This window comes from Ruditapes philippinarum, unplaced genomic scaffold (genome assembly GCF_026571515.1).
Source record: "Ruditapes philippinarum isolate M1 unplaced genomic scaffold, ASM2657151v2 ctg1496_1_1_1_1, whole genome shotgun sequence".
NCBI lineage: Eukaryota > Metazoa > Mollusca > Bivalvia > Venerida > Veneridae > Ruditapes > Ruditapes philippinarum.
Genome location: NW_026854151.1, coordinates 6,591 through 23,703, shown reverse-complemented (window position 1 = coordinate 23,703; position 17,113 = coordinate 6,591). Strand labels below are relative to the sequence as shown.

General features: G+C 33.4%; 1 pseudogene; it reads left to right on the top strand.

The window, feature by feature from the left end:
- Nucleotides 1-2,622: 2,622 nt before the first annotated feature.
- On the top strand, nt 2,623-16,711 carry LOC132739138 (negative elongation factor D-like; annotated as a pseudogene).
- The last annotated feature ends 402 nt before the right edge of the window (nt 16,712-17,113 follow it).

Below are 17,113 nucleotides of genomic sequence, written 5' to 3'. Positions count from 1 at the left end.
CACTCGTAAGAGGGGTTGGCAGTATCCAGAGATAAATAGATAAAAATTGTCTTGGAGACGAATTTCATTATCTTTTTGAATGCACACATTGTTCTAATTAATGATAGAAAGAAATATATTCAAACACCAAAGCTCTCAGAAGTCAGGGTACATGTATTTCAAATAGACAGACCCTGCATAAGTTAAAAAAAACTTATAAATTGTAAAAATAAAATAAACTTATTACACTTGCTTCATTTTGTAAGCTTTTATTACAATTAAAATGTTAAATACTTTGTATGTAACTCATTCTCCAAAGTTAGCCCTTCAGCATCTATTCATTTTCAAAATATCAGATTTTATTAATGAAATTCCTTACTGCTTTATCCATGTTACTTGGTTCCAATGTTGAGTTTTATTTTGTAAAGCTGGAATAGGGATTTTCTCAGTTCATTTTTGCTGCTGTTAATAAAATTTAAAGAATTGTCAATCAAAGGTAAGTGTATCATTCTTGTATACCATAAATCGTACAAATATATTTACTTTATGCAAGTATATATATTGCACTTAGTTGCATTGTTGAACAAATATCTATGCTATTGAGTAAACATGTACATTTATGTATTTTTGTACTTATTTGATTGTATTGCAGTTTGTTTACCTGAACCACTTGTGCACCATTTTGAACTTAGTAAAAGCATTTTCAGCACTCATTTATAATAGGTCGTGCAAAAATCAGGTTGTGCAAAAAGTCGGGCAGATTGGTTTCCGCAAGTGGGTCTCCCGCCAGTTTACTTTCGCACACAACCAGCTGCATGCGTAAATAAAAGATTATATCAGCTGGGTATTTTCTATTTGTCGGGAGTTCTTTGAGTTTATTGAGGTAAAAGATGTTGCTGTTGAGTTGAGTTGCTGTAGTTTAATTAAGTGTTTAATTTGATTTTAGACTGATGACAGAATAAAATTATGATGCATAATTTTAGTTCAGTTTATTTTATTATCATGTTTACACTTTGACTTCTTATTTATTATACAAGCAAAGAGTTCTAAATGATAGATATTTTCAGCAAAAACATGTTTAGACAGATTTCTGTTAAAAAAAAAAAAAACAAAAACAAAAAAAACAGAGTAATTTCGTAACAATATCACCAAGGACTATTAAATGACCGATTGACCCATTTACAGAAATTTGGTGCTCCTTTAATTTCGGAACGTTACGCCGATTATTCCTAATTTGAGCTCATTCGGAGACTTACAGAAATAGCCGATAGGTTCACAGATGCAATTTGACTAATCAGAAGTTCTTGCTTTCCCGCCATTTGAACAATTAAACAAATCTAAAGACCTCTCGCATGCTTTGTTATAAAGAAGCAAACTTGTTAATTATATGGCCGAGCAAAGCACATTAGAGCTTGGATTTCTGTCTAGCAGTTGGAAGCAGAAGTCAAATTTCTAAATGAATCTAAGCGTAAATTGAGTCACGCTGAATACAAGTGCGACAGTATTTAGTGCGCCAATGAAAGTATTTTTATTATTATACGAGTATATGTATATATGTCCACAGAGACAAACAGTAGATAATGCAATATACTATTCATTTTACAATTATTACAAATTATACATGATTTACTTTGAACATTTATATAATTGATTGCAAATTAAATGTATAGATATGTCAATATTTCTAATTGAAAAGCAACTAAAGGAGTGGTCATTTACTAAAAAATTAGTTAGTCATAAAAGTCAAACCTATAAATATCTAAAATGTATACTTGATGTGTAGGCTAAGCTTAATGAGGGTACATGAATATATAAATAGATAAAACCTTGATACAAGTAGGTCTCTATTTCTTTTTGCAAGGTCAAGGCACAAAATACAGCTTTCGCAGTAGAGTACGTAACCCGTACATGTCATACCGAGTTCTACAAATATTCTTTCGATGCGTGCACGACTAAGGGGAAGAAAGAGAAGATATCTGTAGTCTATGTTTAAGTGTCCATTAGCGCTTTCGCATAAAAAGCAGCTTTCTCTGTCAAGTACAGACACCATGGAAGACATGTCATCAGTCATGTCCCTAAATTGTTAATTTTGAAGATCAAAGTGTTGAAAATTTACCTACAAACAATTTCCAAGGAGTATTATCCAAAGATATAATTTTTGAGCAAACATGAGGTCACTGTTTGTTCCAAGCAAAGGGTCTACCTTTCAAGCCGTCTCTCTATGTCCAGGACTGACGCATCCTAGCTAGCACACATTCCACGTCATCGCTGTCTACTTTTTTTATTTATCTCCATACTACTTAAAGGTGATTAAACAGTATTCAAGTAAGAAATACTGAAACGACCCGACTAGAAAAATACCAAATTGGAAGAAACTCAAAGTACCCATAACATGCACTCACAACAATAATGCAGTGCTGACCGATCATCATGCAATGTCGAAATTTTAACATCTTTAATTAGATGTAACAAGTCCAATTAATTATATGTGACAAGAATCATGAGTTAACCATCCTATTGATATCACGAAATATATATTTCACGATACAGTACAGTATTCAGTAATACCCCAAAATCTGAGCCGAAGTGTATGTGGTCCGAAGTATTTTTATATAGTGTCATATGTCCTTCATTATGAGTGAATCTCACAACACAAAATATTAACGGCGAAACTACAACAACAACAACAACATCCAAATTTTTAAAAAAGTCGATTTCTTTATTTTGTTTAAAAATGGCAGATTATGATGATGATGATGATAACATGTGGAATGCTACTGGTGACGATGGAATTGCAGAAGGGGTAAATTATTCTCTTCAATGTAAAGTTTGTTAATTATTGACAAAAACAGGGTTCCCTCTGGCTCTGCAAGTCCTAGGGAGACATGCTATCTTTGTTAAGATATGCTAGAAGTTGTATATCATTGTGATCAAAGGTGCTAGTGGCATTGATTTGACCTAAAATGTGTTTACCTTGACCTTGTTATTTATGCAATAAAATATCTACTAAAAAAAATAAAAAAATTCACTGTTATTATAGACAAGGTATGTAACATCGGAGTACGAAAAAGTATGGGTATGTTCTGTGTCAAAATTTTTCACCGGGTGACAATATCGTGGAAATTTCGCATGGAATCAATGGCTTTATGCAATATATATTTTTCTATCAAAACTGACTATGAACAGATCCTTATTTACACGTAAATTACCACAGTAAAGTTCGAAAATCAGAAATCACCCAGGTCCGAAAGATGGCACCGTCATGACATGTACATTGTAGCCTGGTATTTACGCTTGAAATACATCAACAAAGAGATCAAACGGGTCGAACACACATGCAAACAACTGGATTTTACATACATTTTAATAGTTTTATGCTCCACGAGTTGAACTTATGTGCCTGTATTCTAAGAAACTAAGAAAAATTCTACATGTAGATAAGTTTTTAGAAGGTGATTAATACTGGAATTATTTTCCGGCTTCTGTTTCACATAAATTGACATAAAGCTGCACACTTTTGGCAGGACACAGTATTATAGCTGGTGGTGTTGTACACCGTCACAGTATTATAGCTAGTGGTGTTGTACACCGTCACAGTATTATAGCTGGTGGTGTTGTACACAGTATTATAGCAGGTAGTGTTGTACACAGTATTATAGCTGGTAGTGTTGTACACAGTATTATAGCTGTCAGTGTTGTACACAGTATTACAGCTGGTGGTGTTGTACACAGTATTACAGCTGGTAGTGTTGTACACAGTATTATAGCTGGTAGTGTAGTACACAGTATTGTAGCTGGTAGTGTTGTACACAGTATTATAGCTGGTAGTGTTGTACACAGTATTTTTGCTGTTAGTGTTGTACACAGTATTATAGCTGGTAGTGTTGTACACAGTATTATAGCTGGTGGTGTTGTACACAGTATTATAGCTGGTGGTGTTGTACACAGTTTTGTAGCTGGTAGTGTTATACACAGTATTATAGCTGGTAGTGTTGTACACAGTATTATAGCTGGCAGTGTTGTACACAGTATTATAGCTGGTGGTGTTGTACACAGTATTATAGCTGGTAGTATTGTACACAGTATTATAGCTGGTAGTATTGTACACAGTATAATAGCTGGTAGTGTTGTAACACAGTATTATAGTTGGCAGTGTTGTACACAGTATTATAGCTGGTAGTATTGTACACAGTATTATAGCTGGTAGTGTTGTACACAGTATTATAGCTGGCAGTGTTGTACACAGTATTATAGCTGGTGGTGTTGTACACAGTTTTTGTAGCTGGTAGTGTTGTACACAGTATTATAGCTGGTAGTGTTGTACACAGTATTATAGCTGGCAGTGTTGTACACAGTATTATAGCTGGTGGTGTTGTACACAGTATTATAGCTGGTAGTATTGTACACAGTATTATAGCTGGTAGTATTGTACACAGTATAATAGCTGGTAGTGTTGTACACAGTATTATGACTGGTGGTATTGTACACAGTATTATAGCTGGTAGTATTGTACATAGTATTATAGCTGGTAGTATTGTACACAGTATTATTGCTGGGAGTATTGTACACAGTATTATAGCTGGTAGTGTTGTACACAGTATTATAGCTGGCAGTGTTGTACACAGTATTATAGCTGGTGGTGTTGTACACAGTATTGTAGCTGGCAGTGTTGTACACAGTATTATGACTGGTAGTGTTGTACACAGTATTATAGCTGGTAATATTGTACACAGTATTATAGCTGGTAGTGTTGTACACAGTATCAAAGCTGGTAGTGTTGTTCACAGTATTATAGCTGGCAGTGTTGTACACAGTATTAAAGCTGGTAGTGTTGTACACAGTATTTAAGCTGGTAGTGTTGTACACAGTTGTATAGTTTTGTAGTTAAATCTCCGGATCACAGCAGTCAGAGCCACATTAAATTACATGTAATCAGAGCACAGTGCTCTGGATTAGAGAGTTAATTATTATATAACATAAAAAACAGACTATTGGGGACTTAAAAAATATTTAGTTTGGAAAGGAGTCTGGATTATGGAGTGTTGGATTATGGAGTGTTTGCTGTATTTCCTCTTGTGTGTGGGAGTTTCAAACTATTTTGTCGCAGTTAATGGAAGGGGTCCTTCTTATAAATTTTAGGGGGGAAAAACACAGTATTTTTGCAAAATAGAAAGGAAAGACTAAATGTGAATTGAATTTTAGGGGGTAATTGCATAATTTTTAAAAGATTTCTCCTGAATGGAAGCAGCTCTTACACAGCCCCTACTAGAAGGAAAAAAGCTCTGGAGTTTATATCTTTGTAGTTTTTACTAGATACTTTATACCATCACAATATCAATCCTATAACAGATGTTTTAATGTTAATTGGCATCCTTTTATTTGTCATTCTTGTATGGAGATGTGAAGCTCAGTTAACAAAAAACTTCCAGTAAAACTATGTTTTAACATTTTGTCTTGAAATAACTTTGATGAATAACTTGTAGAGTCCAGAGCATGATGATGAAGAGATGGGAGATGATGCTGTACAGATGGAATGTCTGGAAACATTTGCTACAAAAGATTTTATAATGGAACCTGGTGTGTTTTCAATGCTCAAACAGTAAGTAACTTACCAAATCAAAGGAATAAAAAAAATTGGATAGAAATTTTTTTCAAATGTTTATATTTGAAACACTTTATTAATGATTTGCTCTTCATTCATTCATGAGTATTTACTGTAAGAAGACAATACATAGATATTCTTTCATCTATTCTTTTACATTATACATAATATGATTTTTCATCCAGTTCATTGAAAATTGCTGTCTTTCTGTATTAATTTTTATTAATTTTATGATATACTTGTATATTGAGGCAATGTTACAATTGCTATGTATTCATTTAGATTTATTATCATTATTTTGGCTGACTAGTACATTATGTAAATATAAAATGATATTCTGATGATAATCTGATGATAATTTCTAGGTTTCTACAAGCTGGTGGATCACCTGAGCGTGTTGTAGAGTTGCTGTCAGACAATTATCATGGTGTAGCACAGACTGTTAATTTATTAGCTGAATGGATGATACAGGTTGGTGTGGACATAAATGAGGTACAGGAGATGGTGGAAAGTCATCTTAAAGAAGTTATTGTGCGGACGTTTGATCCAAAGAAAGCAGATTCTATTTTCTCTGATGAGGGAGAGGTAATTATGATATAAGTTCAGCAATATAGGAAGATAGTCTATTGATTCTATTGATTTATTTTAAAAACATTCATCAAGTTATTTTCTTCATTTGAACATAATCTGTTATGTTTTTTCTTGTTCGAAATATTACAACCAGTCTCTGAATTTGATCTTTACATTTCATTCTGTATAGTATATTCTACAAAAAGGAGTTAAAAAGCATTTTTTTGTATGTTTTTAGTTTTGAGAAATCCAAGACTTTGATTTCTGTTCATCTACTGTTTTCATTCTTGGTTAATGTTGCTTTGATATTTCATACCGATATAAGATTAGGCCAATCTATATACATGTGATTTTGTTATAGACTCCAAGTTGGTTAGCAGAGATGATAGAGTTTCCTACAATGGCGACAGTTGTTCTACAGGTTAGCCGAGGAGTATCCAGACTGCCTTATGTTAAACTTTACCATTAAGGTACCTTTTTACCTGTTTTTACCTCATTTATAAAAAATGGCTGCTGTCCAATATAAAGAAATATTATCATAAACTAAGGTCATATGTTATGAGATGTACGTGACAAGAAAGTGCTCTGCTTCTATAGCTTTTCTGATTGATTCCATATACCTTAAAATTGCAAATTCAACTTGATTGTGCTGTACATGCTTTTCTGAAAAGATATTGTTGGCAATGGTATCATGTTTATTATTCCATGTCATGACGATGATCAATGTTTTTATACCCCCACAAACGAAGTTTAGGGGGGTATATAGGAGTCAGCTTGTCGGTCGGTCCGTCGGTCCACATCATGGTTTCCGGACGATAACTAGAGTTTGGAATGAGGTATTGTAATCAAACTTGGTATATAGCAACCTTATGTGGAAACTCCGGTTGGTATTGCATTTGGACCCCCTGGGGTCAAGGTCAAGGTCACCGTTACTAAAAGTAGAAAAATGGTTTCCGGACAATAACTAGAGTTAGGAATGAGATACTGTAATCAAACTTGGTGTATAGCAAGCTTATATGAAGACCTGGGTTGGTATTGCATTTGGACCCCCTCGGACGTTTCCGGACAATAACTTGACTTAGGAATGAGATACTGTAATCTAATTTGGTGTAAAGGAAGCTTATATGAAGACCTGGGTTGGTATTGCATTTGGACCCCCTGGGGTCAAGGTCACCGTTACTAAAAATAGAAAAATGGTTTCCGGACAATAACTTGACTTAGGAATGAGATACTGTAATCTAATTTGGTGTAAAGGAAGCTTATATGAAGACCTGGGTTGGTATTGCATTTGGACCCCCTAGGGTCAAGGTCACCATTACAGTGTTACTAAAAATAGAAAAATTGTTTCTGTACAATAACTAGAGTTAGGAATGAGATATTGTTATCAAACTTGGTGTATAGCAAGCTTATCTGAAGACTTTGGTTGGTTTTGCATTTGGGCCCCCTGGGGTCAAGGTCAAGGTCACTGTTACGCAAAATAGAAAAATGGTTTGCGGACAATAACTTGACTTAGGAATGAGATATTGTAATCTTATTTGGTGTATAGGAAGCTTATATGAAGACCTGGGTTGGTATTGCATTTGGACCCCCTCGGGTCAAGGTCACCGTTACAGTGTTACTAAAAATAGAAAAATGGTTTCCGGACAATAACGAGAGTTAGGAATGAGATATTGTAATCAAACTTGGTGTATAGCAAGCTTATTTCGAGACCCCAGTTGTGATTACAATTAATTGAAATATTTCTTTGTACACAGTTGATAGTTTGTGTTCAAATTTTTCTTCAGACTACTTTTTTTCAAAAAGTCAAAGTTGCTGGTGGGGGTATTAATCACCTTCAGTGATAGGTCTAGTTTGTTTTTTTTGTCACGTTTCACACGATGCTAGTATAGAACATGCTTATAGTGGTTGAATGATATTTTGAACAATGCTTGAACAATGCAATCATACAATAATTTTGATATAATAATGATCATAATGCTTGATATAATTGTGCTGTCTGCTACAGAGTATTCCGGTTTTCTTGCTGAACGATTTTTGTCGAGTCATGGTCCTTGAAAAATAATGGCCTGTTAACTACTTTTTTGTCTCCTGGCACAGCTACAACATTATACAAAATAGTTGTGACATATAAGAAATAAAATGTCCAATCACCCCTCGATCATCAAGTAGTTAATGTGTGTTCCTATAATTTACTTTTGTTTTCTCGTCAAAAGTATACACTGTCATTTCTTAAAAATATATCAAACTGGTCGCCTGATTGTCTGTTAGCCTATATCTTTTGTAGGGGCATATTATTTCAGTTTATTTGGCTTTAGTATAAGTGCATATAAAAATGCATCAACCAGTGTTTTTCACTTATCTATTGTATTTTCCTAGTGTTTTTCCATATAGATGTATATTTTCAGCTTATATCGGATGCTGGGTTCCAGGGAGAGATTACATCAGTTTCTACAGCGTGCCACCAGATTGAGGTCTTCTCAAGAGTTCTTCGTACCTCTATATCTTCTTTTCTAGAAGGTGGTGTCGAAGTAATGGAGAAAAATTTACCTGAATTTACTGTAAGTATTCTGAATACAGTTCTTATTTTCTTTAATGTGTTATATTGATGTGTAGATATCCGAAATTGCTTTACTATATATGAGCCGTGTCACGACAAAACCAACATAATGGGTTTCTCTACTTGTAATAGGGTTTGTAAGCGAACAGCATGGATCCTGAGCAGACTGCGCGGATGCCCCGGCTGGTTCGGATCCATGCTGGTCGCAAACCCATTATGTTGGTTTTGTCGTGACACGTATATGTATTAATTGTCCAAGTATTAAAACTGTATATTAAGATTGTGGGATTTTAATATTAATGTGCTCTATTGTGAGAGTAAGCAATTGTGATGGATGTATTTTTAGCTCACCTGTCACAAAGTGACAGGGTGAGCTTTTGTGATCGCTTTTCGTCCGGCGTCCGTCCGTCGTCCGTCCGTCCGTCGTCCGTCCGTAAACTTTTGCTTTAAATGACATCTCCTCATAAACCACTGAGCCAATTTCATCCAAACTTCACAGGAATGTTCCTTTGGTGGTCACCTTTAAAAATTGTTCAAAGAATTTAATTCCATGCAGAACTCTGGTTGCCATGGCAACCGAAAGAAAAATCTTTAAATATCTTCTTTTAAACAACCCCAAGAGCTAGAGCTTAGATATTTGGCATGAAACATCTTCTAGTGAGTGTCTACCAAGTTTGATCAAATAAAAGCCCTGGGGTCAAAATTGGCCCCGCCCCAGGGGGTCATTGATTTTCCCTATATGCATATAGTAAAAACTTAAAAAATCTTCTTTTAAAGAACCCAAAGAGCTACAGCTAAGATATTTGGCATGAAACATCTTCTAGTGAGTGTCTACCAAGTTTGTTCAAATAAAAGCCCTTGGGTCAAAATTGGCCCCGCCCGAGGGGGTCATTGATTTTCCCTATATGCATATATAGTAAAAACTTAAAAAATCTTCTTTTAAAGAACTCAAAGAGCTAGAGCTAAGATATTTAGCATGAAACATGTTCTAATGGGTGTCTGCCAAGTATGTTCAAATAAAAGCCCTGGGGTCAAAACTGGCCCCGCCCGGGTGGGGGGGGGGTCATTGATTTTCCTTATATGTGTATAGCAAAATCTTCTTTGAAAAAACCCAAATAGCTAGAGTTTAGATATTAAGCATGAAACATCTTTAAGTAAATATCTACAAAGTTTGTTCAAATAAAAGCCCGGGGGTCAAAACTGGCCCTGCCCCAGGGGTGTCATTGTTTTTAACTATATGTGTATAGTAAAAACTTTAAAAATCTTCTTTTAAAAAACCCAATGAGCTAGAAATTAGATGTTTAGCATGAAACATCTTCTTATGGGTGTCTACCAAGTCTGTTCAAATAAACAAATAAAAGCCCTTGGGTAAAAATTGGCCCGGGGCTGGGGGGGGCCTATATACAGGTGAGCGACCTCAGGGCCATCATGACCTTCTTGTTGTGACAAATTGCCACTCTTGTTTAGAATCATGAAATATAGTTGTAATATATAGAGTTTATGTTACAGAAAATGGTATGTCACGGTGAACATACATACCTATATAGTCAGGTGATGATGACAATATTAGCACAGGAACAAAAGGGAGGATCTAATATCAGGAGGATATGTCAGGAGCTACAGAAATGTGCCAATAATAGGTAGATTATTGTTATTCTGAATATCTAGATATATATATACTTATATATATATATATATATATACATGTAATAAATTTTATTGAATGTTTCTTGATGAATATAGATAGATTACAAACAAAAGTCTGACAACTTTTAAGAAATGGACTAGGACCCAATCTTGGGAATAGAATTTTACTGAATTATTCTTGCATGGCTTGTTAAACTATCAAACACTGCGACTGGTGATTTTTTTTTACATATCTTCAACCCCATTAATGTAGGTCACTGACCAAGACCCAAACTCTTGTATAGATTTTTACTGAAATATTCCACTTTGTAAATAAGGCAAATTTCTGTATAGCTTGTTTTACTGCCAAACATTGTATACACATGCAGTATAGTACATTGTATATATCTAAGCCAACTGTCCATGTGACAGCTTTTGGTTCCTAAATCTTCTTGCACCACTGAAGGAAGAGAGTTTTGTATTTTCTTCAGATCTGCCAGACCAGTAAAGTAGTGAGTGCAGCTAAACTGATACAAAATAGAGAAATATATTGATCCAATGTTTTAACTTGGAATCACTTTTAATTTTCTTGATAAAAATAAAGAAAAAAATACTTCTTATTTGGTGATATTGAACTTATTGTATTTTCTCTCGTCTTATATATATATTTTCTGATATTAGAGGATTGGATGTGACACCTATCACACTTGCATTGAGTGGCGCAGCAGCATACCCCAGAGCATGTCAGGCACTTTCTTCAATGTTGTCAAAGAAGGCCCTGAATCCTGCAGATATAACTATAGTAAGTTTGTAGATTAAAAAATCTGCAAGTTGATTTATAGTTTCTTGTGATGCAGGGAATGTTAGTTTACCATAATGATTTGAATGTCACCCTATATGTTGTAATGCACTTTAAGCTTTATTTCTGAAATTACTTGGTACAAATGTGTAGCATGATGAGACTTTGTGTTCAAAGTCAATGTCACATTTACAGGTCAAAAGTCAGCAGTCAGAAAATCTTGTCTGATCCACAACTCTGTCATGCATTAAGGGATTTTAGAGTTATGTGGCAAAGCTGTTAAGCATAATAAGTCTGTGTTATCATAGCAATTATGATAATCAATGCCTTGTTACATATGTACTATTATGCACCTATTGAACTTTTTTATTTTATCCAGTTTTATATTCCAATGCAGACTAAACTGATAAATTTGTGATCTGTCACTTTAAAATTATGAGTGAACATAAAACACTTATCAACAGCCATCTGTCCTGTTACATCAAAGTGTCTTTATTAATATTATTTGGCGTCTTGACATACATGTATATGGTGGCAACATTCACGTCTTTCAGACACATTTTTTGTCTTCATTATTTTAGTAGATATTTTCATTTTACATGGGTACATATAAAAATAGTTACAAAGGTGCAAGAAAGCTACTCCAAACTTGTATGACTTGGGACCTTTTGCTGAGGACAAGAAGATAAACTTGCTCCCAGGCAAATGGCATTTTTAGCTCGACTTTTCTATGAAAAGGGGAGCTATCCTACTCGCCCCGGCGTCGGCGTCGGCGTCACACCTTGGTTAAGTTTTTCGTACCACCCCACTTTATTTCAGAAGTATTACAAGTATGGCTTTGAAACTTACCATACTTGTTCACCATCATAACCTCCATCTACAGACAAGAGTACATAACTCTGTCAAGGTTTTTGACAGAATTATGGCCCTTTTTTGACTTAGAAAGTGTATTGAGCTTGGTTAAGTTTTTTGTACCACCTCACTTTATTTCAAAAACCATTGGAGGTATTGCTTTGAAACTGACCATACTTGTTTACCATCACGACCTTCATCAACAGACAAGAGGACATAACTCTGTCAAGGTTTTTGACAGAATTATGCCCCTTTTTGACTTAGAAAATACATTGAATATGGGTAAAATCCACTTATTGCCTTAACCCTTTGAGATATTGCTTTGAAACTTTTAATGCTATTTCACATCATTACCCCCATCTGTACGCAAGAGAAGGTAACTCTGTCAAGGATTTGTTTTAAAAATTAAGGCCTTTTATCGACTTAGAATCTTGGTTAAGTTTTTAGTACCAGTCCACTTTTTGACTGAACTGTTTGAGATATTAATTTGAAAGTTGGAATACTTGTTTACAATCATGATTCCCAAACATGTCCAGGAGAAGGTAATTCTGTCAAAGATTTTATTTGAATTATGGCCCTTAACTGTCAATGTTTTGTATTATAGGCAAGCACTAAAAAACTTAAAAAATCTAAAAAAATTCATTCCTATCCACTTGTTCACTTTACCATAAATTATGTCATATAAACATTGCTGTAATATTCAAGGGTATCAAACAACTAGTTTTTTTTTCTTTCTTACCAGCCCTCTTTTGACTTAAACATTTCAAACTTTGCTGCAGTGTTCAAGGGTATCACACAATTCAGTAAAATAATTCTTCACTAAATATCTTAATGCTCATGGCCATTGTTCACTTTAAAAATACAGAGATTCTTGTATTGCCTTTTACTGCAAAAACTTTTTTTATTGGCAAGCAATAAAAAAGTCGAGCGCGCTGTCTTACGGACAGCTCTTGTTTTGCACACCACTGAGTTTATCTGGGGTAATTTGTAGAGGGTATTGTGTTACTGAATTCAAACTATGCACCCCTGATAGATAGGAGTTTAATTCCTGATTATGTACAAATTTTAAGCATTTGAGCACCTTATAAAGGTCAATTGTTCTGTCCTGGAAGAGAGAGCGATAAATCTTAATGAATAATGATATACGATGCTGAAATTTGACATAAGAAATTATTGTTTATATTGTCAATACAAAATAAATATGTTTTGACTTCACACAAAGTGGATGTATTTTATGTTTAAAATTCTACACACTATAGGTGGTCACAATATGAATATATAGTGTCATTAAAAAATTGGCAGTTTTTAAGACAGGACCAATTTTATTTGTTCTGTTGAAAACTCAACTACAAATATATAATTTAATAATTTATTAATTCTTTTATTCAAATTAGACATATTCAGTAAGAATTTCATAGATTTCAATAAATTTATGGGAGTAAATTATTCTACTCAAGGATACCCATAACATAGTGTTTCTCCATTGTCAAAGTTGCATGATAGCAATACCTGTATGATGTGATGTAAACAAATAAAAAAAAAGCATATATACAAGTATACATTGTTTATTTCAGTTGTATAAGATGTACTCTGACAACCAGTATCCTCCACCTCCAGTTGATCTTATCCGAGTCCCAGCTTTTCTAGGTATATTCTTAATGATATAACACAATGTATCTTACCAGAGTCCCAGCTTTTCTAGGTATATTCTTAATGGTATAACATAATGTATCTTATCAGAGTCCCAGCTTTTCTAGGTATATTCTCAATGTTATTACATAATGTATCTTATCCGAGTCCCAGCTTTTCTAGGTATATTCTCAATGATATAACATAATGTATCTTATCCGAGTCCCAGCTTTTCTAGGTATATTCTCAATGTTCTATTATAATGTATCTTATCCGAGTCCCAGCTTTTCTAGGTATATTCTCAATGTTATATTATAATGTATCTTATACGAGTCCCAACTTTTCTAGGTAATATTCTCAATGTTCTATTATAATGTATCTTATCCGAGTCCCAACTTTTCTAGGTAATATTCTCAATGTTATATTATAATGTATCTTATCCGAGTCCCAACTTTTCTAAGTAATATTCTCAATGTTATATTATAATGTATCTTATACGAGTCCCAACTTTTCTAAGTAATTTCTCAATGTTATATTATAATGTATCTTATCCGAGTCCCAACTTTTCTAAGTAATATTCTCAATGTTATATTATAATGTATCTTATCCGAGTCCCCAGCTTTTCTAGGTAATATTCTCAATGTTATATTATAATGTATCTTATCCGAGTCCAACTTTTCTAGGTAATATTCTCAATGTTATATTATAATGTATCTTATCCGAGTCCCAGCTTTTCTAGGTAATATTATCTCAATTGTTATATTATAATGTATCTTATCCGAGTCCCAACTTTTCTAGGTAATATTCTCAATGTTATATTATAATGTATCTTATCCGAGTCCCAGCTTTTCTAGGTAATATTCTCAATGTTATATTATAATGTATCTTATCCGAGTCCCAACTTTTCTAAGTAATATTCTCAATGTTATATTATAATGTATCTTATCCGAGTCCCAGCTTTTCTAGGTATATTCTCAATGTTATAACATAATGTACCTTATCCGAGTCCCAGCTTTTCTATGTATATTCTCAATGTTATAACATAATGTACCTTATCCGAGTCCCAGCTTTTCTATGTATATTCTCAATGTTATAACATAATGTATCTTATCGAGTCCCAGCTTTTCTAGGTATATTCTCAATGTTATTACATAATGTACCTTATCCGAGTCCCAGCTTTTCTAGGTATATTCTCAATGTTATAACATAATGTACCTTATCCGAGTCCCAGCTTTTCTAGGTATATTCTCAATGTTATAACATAATGTACTTATCCGAGTCCCAGCTTTTCTAGGTATATTCTCAATGTTATAACATAATGTATCTTATCCGAGTCCCAGCTTTTCTAGGTATATTCTCAATGTTATAACATAATGTACCTTATCCGAGTCCCAGCTTTTCTAGGTATATTCTCAATGTTATAACATAATGTATCTTATCCGAGTCCCAGCTTTTCTAGGTATATTCTCAATGTTATAACATAATGTACCTTATCCGAGTCCCAGCTTTTCTAGGTATATTCTCAATGTTATTACATAATGTACCTTATCCGAGTCCCAGCTTTTCTAGGTATATTCTCAATGTTATAACATAATGTACCTTATCCGAGTCCCAGCTTTTCTAGGTATATTCTCAATGTTATAACATAATGTACCTTATCCGAGTCCCAGCTTTTCTAGGTATATTCTCAATGATATAACATAATGTATCTTATCCGAGTCCCAGCTTTTCTAGGTATATTCTCAATGTTATAACATAATGTACCTTATCCGAGTCCCAGCTTTTCTAGGTATATTCTCAATGTTATAACATAATGTACCTTATCCGAGTCCCAGCTTTTCTAGGTATATTCTCAATGTTATAACATAATGTATCTTATCAGAGTCCCAGCTTTTCTAGGTATATTCATAAATCTAATGCTCTTTAAATTTACATATATGACATTATAGTGTTCTTTGTTATAATTTGATGTATAGGTAACTTCTGTAAAGCTATAAGACTTTGATATTATGTTTTAATGTTCTGTAAACCATTGTTATTAAAACTATACTATTAATCAACAATTCTAATAATCTTGTTCAACTTCATTCATTAAAGATTGGTTTTAAAGAGTGTTTTGATGTGGTTTTCTGTTTCTGCCTGTCAGATCTGTTGATAGAATCTCTGTTCAAGATGAATCAAAGATTGAATCAGGAACATAAGAACAAGTATATATACTTACTGTCCTATGCTGCTAGTGTAACAGAAGCTTATAAAAAGGTAATTTATATAACCCAAGCTTTTCATTTGTAGTGATGACATTTTCCCTGCACATTATTATGAAAATTTCATGTATAACAATTTATCAAACTTTACTTTTTATTAAAATGGAAGTTTTCTCCTTGCATTCAAACTTCTGTCTTCTCAATATTTGTAGGTAAGAAAAAATTCTCAGCATTGGAATTTATAAATTATGAAACTGTTATGAAGCCTGTCCTCAACATTGAAGTTTATGTAGATTTTCGTTTTTAATCATTGATGGTTTTTGAAATATGCTTTATGTGTATAAAAATCCTAATCAGTTTTAAGAATTGTAAAGTCAAAAAAGAGGAAAAGTATATAATAAAGAGAAAATTTAAGTATTTTCTTTTAATACAGGATTTTCATCTTGTAATATGAAAATTACCATATTTCACTAATGGTTACAGCCACTTGTGAAATATTTATTTTCATACCACTCGATGAAAATAAATCTTGTATTTATAGAAAATACTTGAATACCCTCTATTTATTTAGATTTTTTGATTTCAACATTTACTTTATTTTCTTCCTGTTACATGTAGTTCACCACTGAGGAATCAAAATGTTTATGTTAAGAGATTTACAGGCACTCACTATTCAGAAACTACTTTCTGGTTATGGTGGAAATGTGTTGAAAATTGATGCAAAATGCTGGAACATTTTGAAACAGATTCTTCCTTAATTTTGACTATTCATATTCTGTGTCTGTATATAAGAATATTTGTGGTATCTAAATATTGTATTTACCATCTATTACTTATAGGGTGTGAGGAAGCATATTGAAAGGAAGGAGTTGAAACCTACAACAAAGCATTAAGAGAAAGTACAAGCTTTGTGTGCATTAAAAAAAAAATGCTTTCAGAAACTTTTAGTAGATGTATCAACTACTCTTCCAATGTATAAAGTAGGTATCTAATAATATAGTAAAGGGAGTAACCGGGAAAAAATTTCAGGTTTAAAAACAAGCATGTCCTGTAATAATTTAAAAAATTGGGGGCTATTGAATGGAAATTTTTCAATTTTACAGTGGCACTGTTTTTCCAGGAGATTTAAGTTTGGTTCTATAATTATCCTTACCATTGGTGATTCAATACTGACATTCATTAGGAAATTTGTGTAGAAAAATACGGTTACTTTGTACTGATGCAGACTCATAACCACTGGTAAAATGCTATGGAATAATATAATTTTTAAAAACGATACCAATTAAAAAAATGAA